Source organism: Mastomys coucha, unplaced genomic scaffold (genome assembly GCF_008632895.1).
Source record: "Mastomys coucha isolate ucsf_1 unplaced genomic scaffold, UCSF_Mcou_1 pScaffold8, whole genome shotgun sequence".
Taxonomy (NCBI): Eukaryota; Metazoa; Chordata; class Mammalia; order Rodentia; family Muridae; genus Mastomys; species Mastomys coucha.
Genome location: NW_022196914.1, coordinates 34236179 through 34247822, shown reverse-complemented (window position 1 = coordinate 34247822; position 11644 = coordinate 34236179).

Sequence of the window (11644 nt, the reverse complement as noted above, 5' to 3'; positions counted from 1 at the left end):
TGGGAGTTGATTGTTGGGAGTTGGACTACAGACTGTAAGTCTGCAATAAATTCCTTTACTACATAGAGTCTATCATAACTTCTGTGACTCTAAAGAACCCTGACTAATACAGAGTGCATCTCTTATTACACTCTAAGAGCTTGTGGCATTGTTATATAGACTGCCTGTGGGCTAGGCAGAGTGTATACTTGAGACAAATCCATTTGCAAAGGCCAATGCTCCTCACCTTTCTGTACATGTCTCCCAGGTGCACCAGCATAGGCCTAAATGACCTTGTAGATTACACGAAGAGCATATCTGACCAAGCCTGGACCAGCTGCGCTGCCTTGGACTTTTCTCGAGAGTTTTAGTCACAAGTTAGGACTCTTTACATCCAGCAGAGTTAATTTAGGTTTTCCTCTGTTTCTCTGATTACAGGATGATATGTTTTCACTTTAGTATTTTGAATTTTAGGAATATTTCATTTACAAAAAAACAAAAACAAATCAGAAAGCCTCTAAGCACACATAAGATGACACCTGTCAGGATTTCTTGTTGTTCTTCTGCTCTCTAATATTACAAACTCAGTGATATTTTCTTTTCCATAGTACACTGCCTTTTAAATGGCCATTTCTTATTTCCCTTTAGGGCTTTGACCAACCGAATCCCATCTTCAGCCTTGGATTTAAACAACATTACCAACAGAGGCACTCAGAACAAGGTTTCCTTTTGCATATGAAATGGATGTGCAGGCTCTGTGCAGCTTCTAGGAATATGGTTGAGGTGGGGGAGTGCTTTTCTCTGGGTTTGGTAGCTTAATTTCAATACGATAAAACGCAAACATGAAGCTGGCAGTTCCTGGAGTATCATCTTGAACCAAAGCTAGCAACCTGGTGATGTGTTTAACAGTGATTTGAAGTTTAGCTGCTGTGTGGTGATATGTTTTATGAGGCACTTGTGGAGAAATACATTTTTCAAATCAGGAACCACACCTGATCTGTCTGAGTCATAATCATTTGTTAAATACAAAGCTGGTTAACAGTAATTTTCAAGTGGTGTTGTCTATGTATGATTGTCTATGATTGTATGTATGTATGATTGTATGTATGATTGTCTATGTATGTATGAATGCCACACTCATTTTTGAATAGGAGCTTGACATCTGTGAAAATCACAGGGGCATTTGGATCAGCACTGACTTATGTTCTATCCACGAGGCATTTCTTCCTAGAGAACTTTACTGTGTGGACTTTCTTCACCTTGGGTTGTCATATTCCTGCCACATATGAACAGCTGTATGTGAGGACCAAGCCTGTGACTGGATTTGGGCCCCTTCACACTCTGATCATTAGCTTCTGAATGTCAAGCATGGGCAACCAAGAATGATATAATATAGCCTACCCCTCGTGCCAGCACAGTGTGTGTTCCCCTGCACTTAAAGTCTCAATTTAAGAGGTTTTGAATGTGCTTTAGTATAATTCTTTCCTAAACTTGCTCAGCATCTCTTCCATCTCTTTACAGCTAGATGTGGACACTATCTTACCAGGGCTGCACAGGAACTGGGACCCTGAACTACCCTGATGCCATGAGGCTGACAAAGAGAGACTCAGAGTATTGGTGTGCTGGGTGGGTGTGAGTCTCTGGTTGGGTTGGGTTACAGTAGCCTCTTCTTAAGGGCAAGGCAAACACTGAGCCATAGATACACCCTCCCAGTGCCCCTTCCTGGAGCTCACTGGAGAGGCTGCTGTAGGGCCACAACGTTCCCTTGGGCTGTGCTGAGGGACCTGAGATGGGACTTTTGTATGTATTCCTCCTTTGCTGTATGAGGCCCAGAAGGGGGGTGTCTCTAGTCTTCTGCCAACTGGCTTTCATTTTAGATATGAATCTTGATATCTCTTTCCACAACTCTCCTTTGAGAGCTGTGGTTCCCAGCTGTTGGGAGAGACAGAGAGGTGATGATCAGTCTTCTATAACCATTTCCATGATGATGAGGGGCACAGGCCCTGCTTAAGTCAGACCACAGGCTCTCTCTCTATTTCATCTATTGGTTGAAGAGGAGGCTTTGGGTGTCATGTCATAGACAGTAAAAGGCATAATTTTTATTTTATAGGATGGAAGTACAAAATTTAAGCAGGTATATGATTTGTATGCCAACGTGTGATTCCAGAAAAGGCAAGAAGTAAGGAAGCCACAGATGTATTCATTTCTGTAGTTTATTTCAGAGGTGGGATTTCCCTAAGTTGTTTAGGAAAAAAACAACCAATGGTGTTGGTTTTATATTAAGAACATGACAAGAAACAGAAGAATACTGAGGATGTTTCCTCTTTGTTGAGCCTCCTTTTTGAAGAATGTGCTCTGGTTAGAGTTAAACCTTGAGGCTTTCCAAGGCCTCTCTCATCAAGAGGACATGTGGCTCGCCAGATCTATAATCTTAAGGGCATATGCAAAGTTTTCCAGGCTTGTGTGTCCCAGGACAGAACATATAACCAAGTTCAAATGGTTAGAAAACAAAACAGAGGTTATTAAGATATTGGGAAAACATTCCTAAGAATGGGAGTGGGCTTCTGAGCAGGAGAAAGTGTGTTCTCAAAAGCCCTGGGTTCTGACCTTCATACCCCTTTATAGCCCATCTACTTAGCACTCACATCCCTCATGTATGTATACTGCTGGCTTTTCTTGAGCATGCTCCATGTGTTATATGAAGTGAAGGAGGGAAAGGTTTATGATTTTCCAGCAACTGGATTCTTTACATATTATTCTTTATGTGTCCCTTTGATTCCTAAACTCTTGCCACACTGGGAGTTGGTTGGCAAGGAAAAGAAAAGAAACAAAGACCTCCAATCCAGTTGTTTAAAGGGTTTGATAAGTTGATCAACACGGGGTACTGCCATATAGTTTGTCCAAGTGGTTAGTGTTATCTAAGCAGTGACTCAATGATCCTGAAGATTCTGGTTGTGATGCTAGAGCCACAAAGTCAAGAAGGACCAAGTAAGACGAACCAGAGTCATCAGTCTCCTTAGAGAATTTTCCATGTGATAAACAATTCTATGTTCTTCAAAGAATATTAATTTGCTAGGCTTTTGATGTAAGTGCTGGTCTGAATCTAGGTATCTGAATCAGCAATGCTTCAGGAGCATTCAACCCCTTGAGGGTTGACAGATTTCTGCCTGGCTCCCTGGAGTGAGCAGGTCCTGTCTGGAGAAACATCCTGCCTGTGATACTCATCTGACCATTGTCTTGGCATCTCCAACATTCCAAGAGTTTTCCTCTGCCTTGAGGATGCTGCACTTCACCTGCAAGGACCATGGCTGTCACAGCCCTGCTGAAACCACCAACCTCTACCCCAGGAGGTCTTGCTTCAGTCATGAGATCAAGAACTGATGCTTTATTTTGTTTTATTCTTTTTATTACTCACTATACATGAAGCTTTGTCAAAGCTGGCCATGACACTGTCTCTATGAAGTCCTAGTATAAGGGTTTTTATTCCTTTTATAGTACATCTTTTTTTTTTTCCTAAACAAACTGTCTTATAGTCACCCTTCACTTTTTCCTGTTATTTTACCTCAGAGTTTTATTTATTGCTTACCAACTTTGTGGCTGTTTTCTGTACCCCCTTGAGAGTTTGACTTATCCATATTCTGGCTTCTAGTGTCCTCCACCTCTCTTTCCTGATACTGAGTAGGTCCTTGTGCTGCTTAGCTTTATTGATGCAAGCTAGAGTCACCTGGGAAGAAGGAACCTCAATGGAAGACTTGCCCAGATCATACTGGTCTGTGTCCATGTCTGTGAGAAATTATCTTGATTTGTGATTGATGAGTGGGCAGCCCACTGTGGGTGACACCATCCATAGGCAGGTGAGTAGAAAGCTAGCTGAGTGTGAGGCAAAGAGAAAGTCAGTAAGCAGCATCCCTCTGTGGTTTCTACTTGAGTTCCTGCCTTGTCTTGCTTTAGTGATGGACTGTGACCTTAAAGTGTAAGCTGAAATAAACCCTTTACTTCCCTAAGTTGCTTTTGGTCAGAATGTTTTATCATAGCAAAAGAAAACAAACAATAACAGCCTTTAATACATTTGATCAATAACTTTTGCATTTTTTCCACCAATATTTCTGTCTTCATTGGTTTTCCCATCTAAGACAATGGGAAAAGCAATATATAACTAAGCCTTCATCCCAGAGGCAGTATTTTCTATCCCAAATACAGGTCCTGAGAGCTAACATACATATGTATGACCTCAGAAAGGTAGTGCAATGGTGGAAATTATCAAGGAAGTATCAAGTAACCTGTAACAGCTTAAAGATATACAGTATGTCACCTGTCGAAGTGGTTAGTGTTATCTAAGTGATAACTCAATGGTCTTGAATGAAGATTCTGGTTAAGATTCAGCTGTCTTTCTCTTTAATGCCACAGGTCTTGGCCATACTGTGGGAGACCAGAAATGCCCATGCTCTGCGTGGTCTTTCTTATACTGTGCTTGGTAATAGTGTTATATCCTTTGACTTGTGTTCTGTAGGAAATGAAATGATGAATGAAGTTAGCTGTTTATGGATATCCTTTATGAAGGCCCCATTCTCTGCACTGCTGGGATGTCTGTTTCATCTTGTACAGACATCAGTGACAGTGGCAGAGAACTCTGGCACAATGTGGGTTTGCATGACTATGCCACTAGCAGTGGAGATTTTGAGATACATTAGGGTAGATTCTTCACTTTGTAGCAAGGACAATCATCCTTAAATAGTCCTTTTGAATTGTGTTGTTTCCATCTTGCACGTCTGGTATAACTGGATTGTCTGGAGAGCTGTGAGCACAGGCCAGTTTCTGCTCACCTCTCAGAGCTGCCCCTCACATTCTTCTAACCCAGTGTCTGTTCCAGATAGGAAGATGCCCCAGATGGTGCCCTGAGACTCCAGCCCAAAGCTTCTTTGGTTTCTTTTCACTCTCCATACTGTAGAAGATGACAATGTGCTCCTCCACTAAGGAGTTTTATTGATAATAATAGATCTACTATTGGAACAAAACTGAAACACTGGAGATGACATTCACAGCACATCTCACTCACCTCCACATATCCACATGCACATTGCTGATTTTACTTTCAAGATAGCAGAACATGTCACTGTCCCTGGGCTAAGATGATGTGGTTAAGACTTGGAACAATAGGAAGTCATGCTCAAGTTTCTGCCAGTAAGTGTAACCATGCCAGACTCAGGGCTGTGTTTAGCTTGCTTCACAGACACAGCCCACCCTGAAATGCAGTATCCTTTCAGGCATGCTCTGTAACATGGAATTTGATGACTTCGTATTCTGTACAAGAGAAATGCAATGCTCTCCCTTATTTACCTAAACAGCAAGGGCTATGTCTTATATTTTTATCTCATTATCTTTTGCTCACAGTGCTAAATACTTTATAGAACTTTAATTTTGAGCAAGTGGGCTTAAAGTTGATGAACACCAAGAGAAAGCATATTTTTTTTTTCATGGTAAGTGACTGATTTGGAATGGTACTGATGACTCATGGTTCTGTACAGTGAAAGGGATGGTGGAGATGGAGAGTTTGATATGGAGAGATGCTGGCTGGCTTTGCCTCATCAGAAAGCCAACCCACAGCCAAGTCCCTGTTTTTCCCAATGAGGAGAAGACCAGGGCTTAGGCTATCCCAGAGGCTTTTCATATTCACAAGTGGTTTAGTAAGTGGATATGGTCCTGACCTCAAAGCTGTTTCTTGTTCAGGGTCCCAGGCTGCTGCTTGCCTGTTATCCCTAGAGACTTGAGGATCTTTCCTGTGGACAGGAGGTGCTGAGCTAGCAGGACCCAGCAGCACCAAGGACAGCTCCCGGGAAGCCTATGGTCGGCGGAAATGCTAGAACAATGCACTTCAGACATTTTTAGTGTTAGCTGATGACTAGAATTTTCAAGAGATGTACAGATGTTTCTTTTTTCAGAATCTTTTGTTTATATTATAATAACAAATTTGTCCTTTATTCTGCTTTATTATTCACTTAAATTCAGAAACTATATTTGTTAGTCATTAACAATTCCTGGTAGACCAGATACTTTGGCCAAATCAGGACTTTTTGTGATTTTATTGTCTCATTTAGTATATAAAGAAAGGAAGGTAAAACAGATGTAGTGCCCTGTACAAACACAGAAGCTGGGTAGCCATGTTTGGGAATGCATGTGCTGGAGCACTAACACCAAGACTTGTATATGAATGGCCTTATGGCTACTCATGAGGCTCCTAAAAAGTAGCAGCTTCTCTCTCTCTCTCTCTCTCTCTCTCTCTCTCTCTCTCTCTCTCTCTCTCCCTCTCCACTCTTCCAGAGGTGAACTCGAACACCATTACACAGTGTTACTTCCCACAAGTAACCAGGGTGCCGTGCCCCCAGTGGCATTTTGTTTCACTGGCTTTGTTAAATCTTTTAATTAAAGCATGTTAACAAATGCAAAGAAAAATAAATGGCACTGCTTGCAAGGAAATTAAATTGAGGAACTAAGCCCATTTATAATTATTGTATTTCAATTAGGCTGCAACAGGGCTGGGTGAGCAGAGAGATAAAAAGAAGTAACACTGATGTGGAGCTTCATAAATATTTGCAAAGTCCTGTTAGAGAGAGAATGGCATAAATAATGCCTTAAAATGCTCAGGTGTCCCTGGGCAGTGCCCTTTGTGTTAATTGGCAGCCAAAAAAACAAGCCTTGTGAGTTTGATGAAACATTAACAAAACTACAGCAGGCTACTCGATCAACAAAAGCTAGGAATTCCAGTAAAGAAAGATGTTAGAGCAATGGATGCTAAGCTTTTAATTCATTATTTTAAAATTAAAATGCAATTAAACTTTTGAAAGACCAAGAATTACATTTCAACGTGTTTGCTACCCAAATATGTGATTTTCCTCCCCAAGATTAAGGAAACTCATAAATCATTAGTGTGCAATTTTTAATACCAATTTTTTTTTAAAAAAAGATGAACTGATAACCAAATTTCTTATTTTAAAAAGTGATAATTCAGTGTTTTTTCTTTTAATGAAATTCTATGCAAATTCTATCATGTACAGAGAGAGAAAGGAGGGGCCGTGCCTTTCTGTCTGGGTAATCATTCCTCTACACTCCCAAGCTCACAGGTACCGATGCAGAGAACCCTGTGTCCTCTGTGCAAGCTTGGTGTCCAGTCTGTTACCCCTGTCCCACACACTCAGCACACACCTGTCCCATGGCTCCAAGTTGGCTTCTGAAACATTACGACCATGGCCAGAATGGTGCACCACTCTTGGCAGTTGAGATGAAGAACAGAATTCAGACCTCTTCTGTGCCCATGAACTACTGCTTTGTGATGATCATCATTTTCTACCACAAGTTTGGAGTTTGTTTGTATTATCTGGACTAAAGAGTAGGAAGCAGCCATGCATGATGATGCATAACCCAAGGAGTACACAGACTTTCCTACAATATCTCGTCACTGGCTCCCCAATGAGGCCAGGAGTCAGTACTGTAAACACTCATCACTGCACAGTAAGATTGCATGTCGACTAACTCCAACAACAAATAATGTTGCAGCCTTTCTCTGTCCAATCACGGGCCTGTAGGGCAGTGATAGGCCTGTGACTGGACAGAGAAAATACTGCAACAAAATGCAAGCACAGAAGTAGATGAATTGGCCTGAAATGTTCTTTTAATAAGAATTAAACGTTTTTGTATTTTTATTGTTTAGGAATGCCATACGTATATGAATGTGTTTTATCAAATCTACCCCTTCCTTCCCTTCAGTTCCTTCAGAATGTCCCTCCTCTATAGGCTCCCAATTTTATGTGTTCTTTCTTAAACTCACTGGGTACGTGTAGCACTTCCAGCATGTACATGAGGTACGATCTCTTATTGGAACATGTGTAGCCTTTTAGGAGCCAATGTCTGAAGAAAATTGACTGTCTCTCGACCAACAGTCCTTACTTGTCAATAGATCCTCAGTTAGGGCTGAGACTCTATATGGCTCCTATTTTTTCTCCATGCCTGAGTTTCATCTGACTTGATCTTGCACAGAGCTTTTGCATGAAGTCACAGTCTATGAGTTCCTATGTGCCATTTCTTAGCCATGTCCCAAACACACTGCTTCACTGTAGTCATCTACTGTCTTTGGCTCTTAGGAACTTTGTATGCCATCATCTGTGATAATCCTATCACCTTGGTAGGAGGTAATGTGATATCCAGCTGGGTGTCCAGCTGAGGGATGAGCACCCTACCATCTCTTATTCTCTGCACAGTCACCAATTGTGAGTCTCATTGTTAATCTCTACAGACTATTTTTTGAAAAAAGCTTCTCTGGTGAGGACTGAGAGATGTACCATCTATAGGTATAAAGATAAATATATATGAGGAAGTTTAGTGCTATATCCAATTTAGCAAAGTGATACTTTCCTTTAGGACCTATGACCTGCCAAGCCACAGATTACTGGGCTCATTAACAGTGCTGTACACAAGTTCTGCCTTGTGAAATGAGTTTTAAATTATTTAGAAAGTGGTTGGTTATGCCACTAGTACAATGGTGGCATAACAATCATGCCACTATTGTACTAGTGTGTACTAGTATGTACTAGTGAATATACTAGGATTATCTTTCCTGGAAGGTTAGAACTTGTAGCTCATAGGACTCATGGTTGAATAAAATTGTTGATTACTTCCCCAGTGGCATAAACAGTACCTTTATCACTATCAAACCTATTTAATAAGGATGGAGTTTTCAAGCTGATATCTTCCATGCCCTAGGACTCAAGAATGTGGTATCATCAGTAATAGAGTCCAACCATCAAGTTCTGGAAGTCAGCCATGATCCAGCAATTTCTATGGGACCCTACTATTCAAGAGCTCAAAGGAGATAATCCATACATGGCACTTATATTTTTATTTAACTGCTTATGGTTTCTAGAATAATAATTGTACCCCTACACACTACAAAGCAACTTCATATAAAATCCTTTATACATGTATGGGAGTTTCTTCAGCAGGGGGTTTCTGTATGGATTTTTGAGGATCATGAGTTGTCTTTCTTCATACCACTTCCTGTACCCTGCCCTCCTGGTTCCTGCCTCACCCAACCCAACTCATACCATAACTCCACATTCTTCCTTCATGTTACCAGAGTTCTATCTCCCTTGCTTTGAAATCTCCTGACTGTGGTTTTTACATGTTTCCTGATATCTGTGGGTACTTTAATTTTAACACACATAGAGATGCAAAGCTAGCATCTCTATGTAAGACAAAACATGCAAGATTTGTTCATCATTCAGAATGATGATTTCCAACTCCATTCATTTACCTGTGAATTTCATAATTTCAATTCTCTTTACACATGAACCAAGAACAAAACAAGGATGCATATTCTCTCTACTCCTATTCATTGCAGTGCTGAATTTTTAGCTAGAGAAATAAGATAAGAGAAAGAGATAAAGGGATACAAATAAGAAATGATGAATTCAGAGTATCTTCATTTATATGAGTATCCCCCTTTGATGATATGATTTTGTACACAAAACAGTCTGTTTCAGTGGGAGATTCCTATAACAAATAAACATGTTCAGAAAAATACCAGAGTACAAAATCAGCACACAATCAGTAACCTTTCTATGTACAAACAATAAAAATAGAGAGAAAAATAATCAGGAGAATAATCCCATTCACAATCACTTCCAAGATATCTCAGAATAAATCTGACCAAGGAAGTGAAAACTTGTACAATGAAAACTTTAAGACATGGAAAAATGAGATTGAGGAACATATCAGAAGATGGAAAGACCTCTCATGTTCATGGCTTTGTAGGATCAATTTCATGAAAATAGCTACCTTTCCAAAAGCATTCTACATAGTCAACAAATTCCCCATCAAAATTTGAGCATAATCCTATACAGATTTTAAAATAACAATCTTAAATCTTATATGGAAACATAGAAGACCTAGGTCAGGATAGCCAACATAATCCTGAGCAATAAACTACCTTCATCATTCCCAATTTCAAGTCATACTACACAGGTATCCTAATTGTGGCATGGTATCAACAAAGATACATTGATCAGAGAAACACAGTGGAAGACACAGATATAAGCCTGTGAGTATATGGCTGCCTGATTCTTGACAAAGAGGCCCTAGATATACTTAGGAGAAAAGGACAGTATCCTCAACCAGGTAACAGAAAAATTTATCCTTCTCTCTCATGCTGCACAGAACTCACATCTTAATGGATCAAGGACTAAGAACTGCTACTATGGATCTGTTAGAGAAGAAAGGAGGAGTAGACTAAAGGCCCAGGAATAACTTTCCTAATAAGATCCCAATAATACAGACATGAAGACCAACACTTGACAAATGAGACCTCGTGAAACTAAAACTTTCCATACAGCAAAGGACACTATCAATCTAGCAAGCAGGCAGCCTACAGAATGGTAAAAAAGTCTTCATCAGCCATGCAAGTGGCAGAGAATCAGTGTCTAAAATATATGAGGGACTTAAAAACAAGGAAGAGAGAAAGAAAGAAAAAGAGAGCGAAAGAGAGAAAGGGAAAACAGTGCAACTTTCCTGTTTTTAAGTAGCCATTTTATATTAGTTGAAAACGTACACAGGCAGACACACAATATTCATACACACACATTCACCTCCTTCACCTACAAAACAGAGGGTTGGAACATCTCTTCCCTACCCATCGGCATCCAGGGGCCACTCTGGTGGAGAGAGAGAGAGAAAGAGCAAGCAAGCAAGAGAGGGAGAGAGGGGAGAGAGAAGGGGAAGAGAGGAAAGGAGAGGGAGAGAAGGAGGGAGAGAGGGAGAGGGAAGAAGGAAGAGGGAGGGTAAGGAAGAGACAGACAGAGAGAGACAGAGACAGAGAGTGAGACAGATAGACACACAGAGACAGAGACATACACAGAGAAAATGAGACACACAAGAGAAAGACAGAGACAAGGAAGGAGGGGCCATTGACCCCTTCCGGCTATTTCCAAGGGTCTGGTGTGTAGAAGGGTAGAGGCTACAGTAATTAAATAGATTTTCTACACAGTATATGACTTCTATTCCTTTTTTTAAACCACATTTCCAAACCCTCTCTTCCTCCCTTCTTTTCGTTTGAGTTCAAATGTCACATTGTAGATCAGGCTGCTTCAGCCTCCCCAGTACAGAGATTGCAGATCTGTGTATCCACACCTCTCTGCCATCTTCTCTATACCATAACCAACTCTGTCCTGTAACATCCAAGCTCCCTATGGCCTGGCTAGACCATATTCTCCCTGGGAGCTTGCCTCAGACTTGATGCCGGGGAAATACAGAGCCAGGCTTGGGATATTGCTGCTCTGTGGTTTCCTCCTGGAGAGATTTGGGGTTCAGGAGTGTAGGAATCCCCAACCAGCCTCTGTTGTGCCCCACCACACTGAAGGAGAGAGGGAGTACCGCCTTGGGTTCCAGACCCAGAAACTTGCTATGTAAAAGTCTGAGATGCTTTCTGATTCCATTCCTTTGCTGTCTTACTTTTGGAATAGAAAATGTGTTTTGTGAAACCTGAAGATTTCATTCTGGTTAGGTTAACAGCTCTCCTCTAGCATATAACATTCAAGTTGTTTCCTTCTTGGCTCTTTGTAGGGAGAAACCTCCGTGTGTGTGTGTGTGTGTGTGTGTGTGTGTGTGTGTGTGTGTGTGT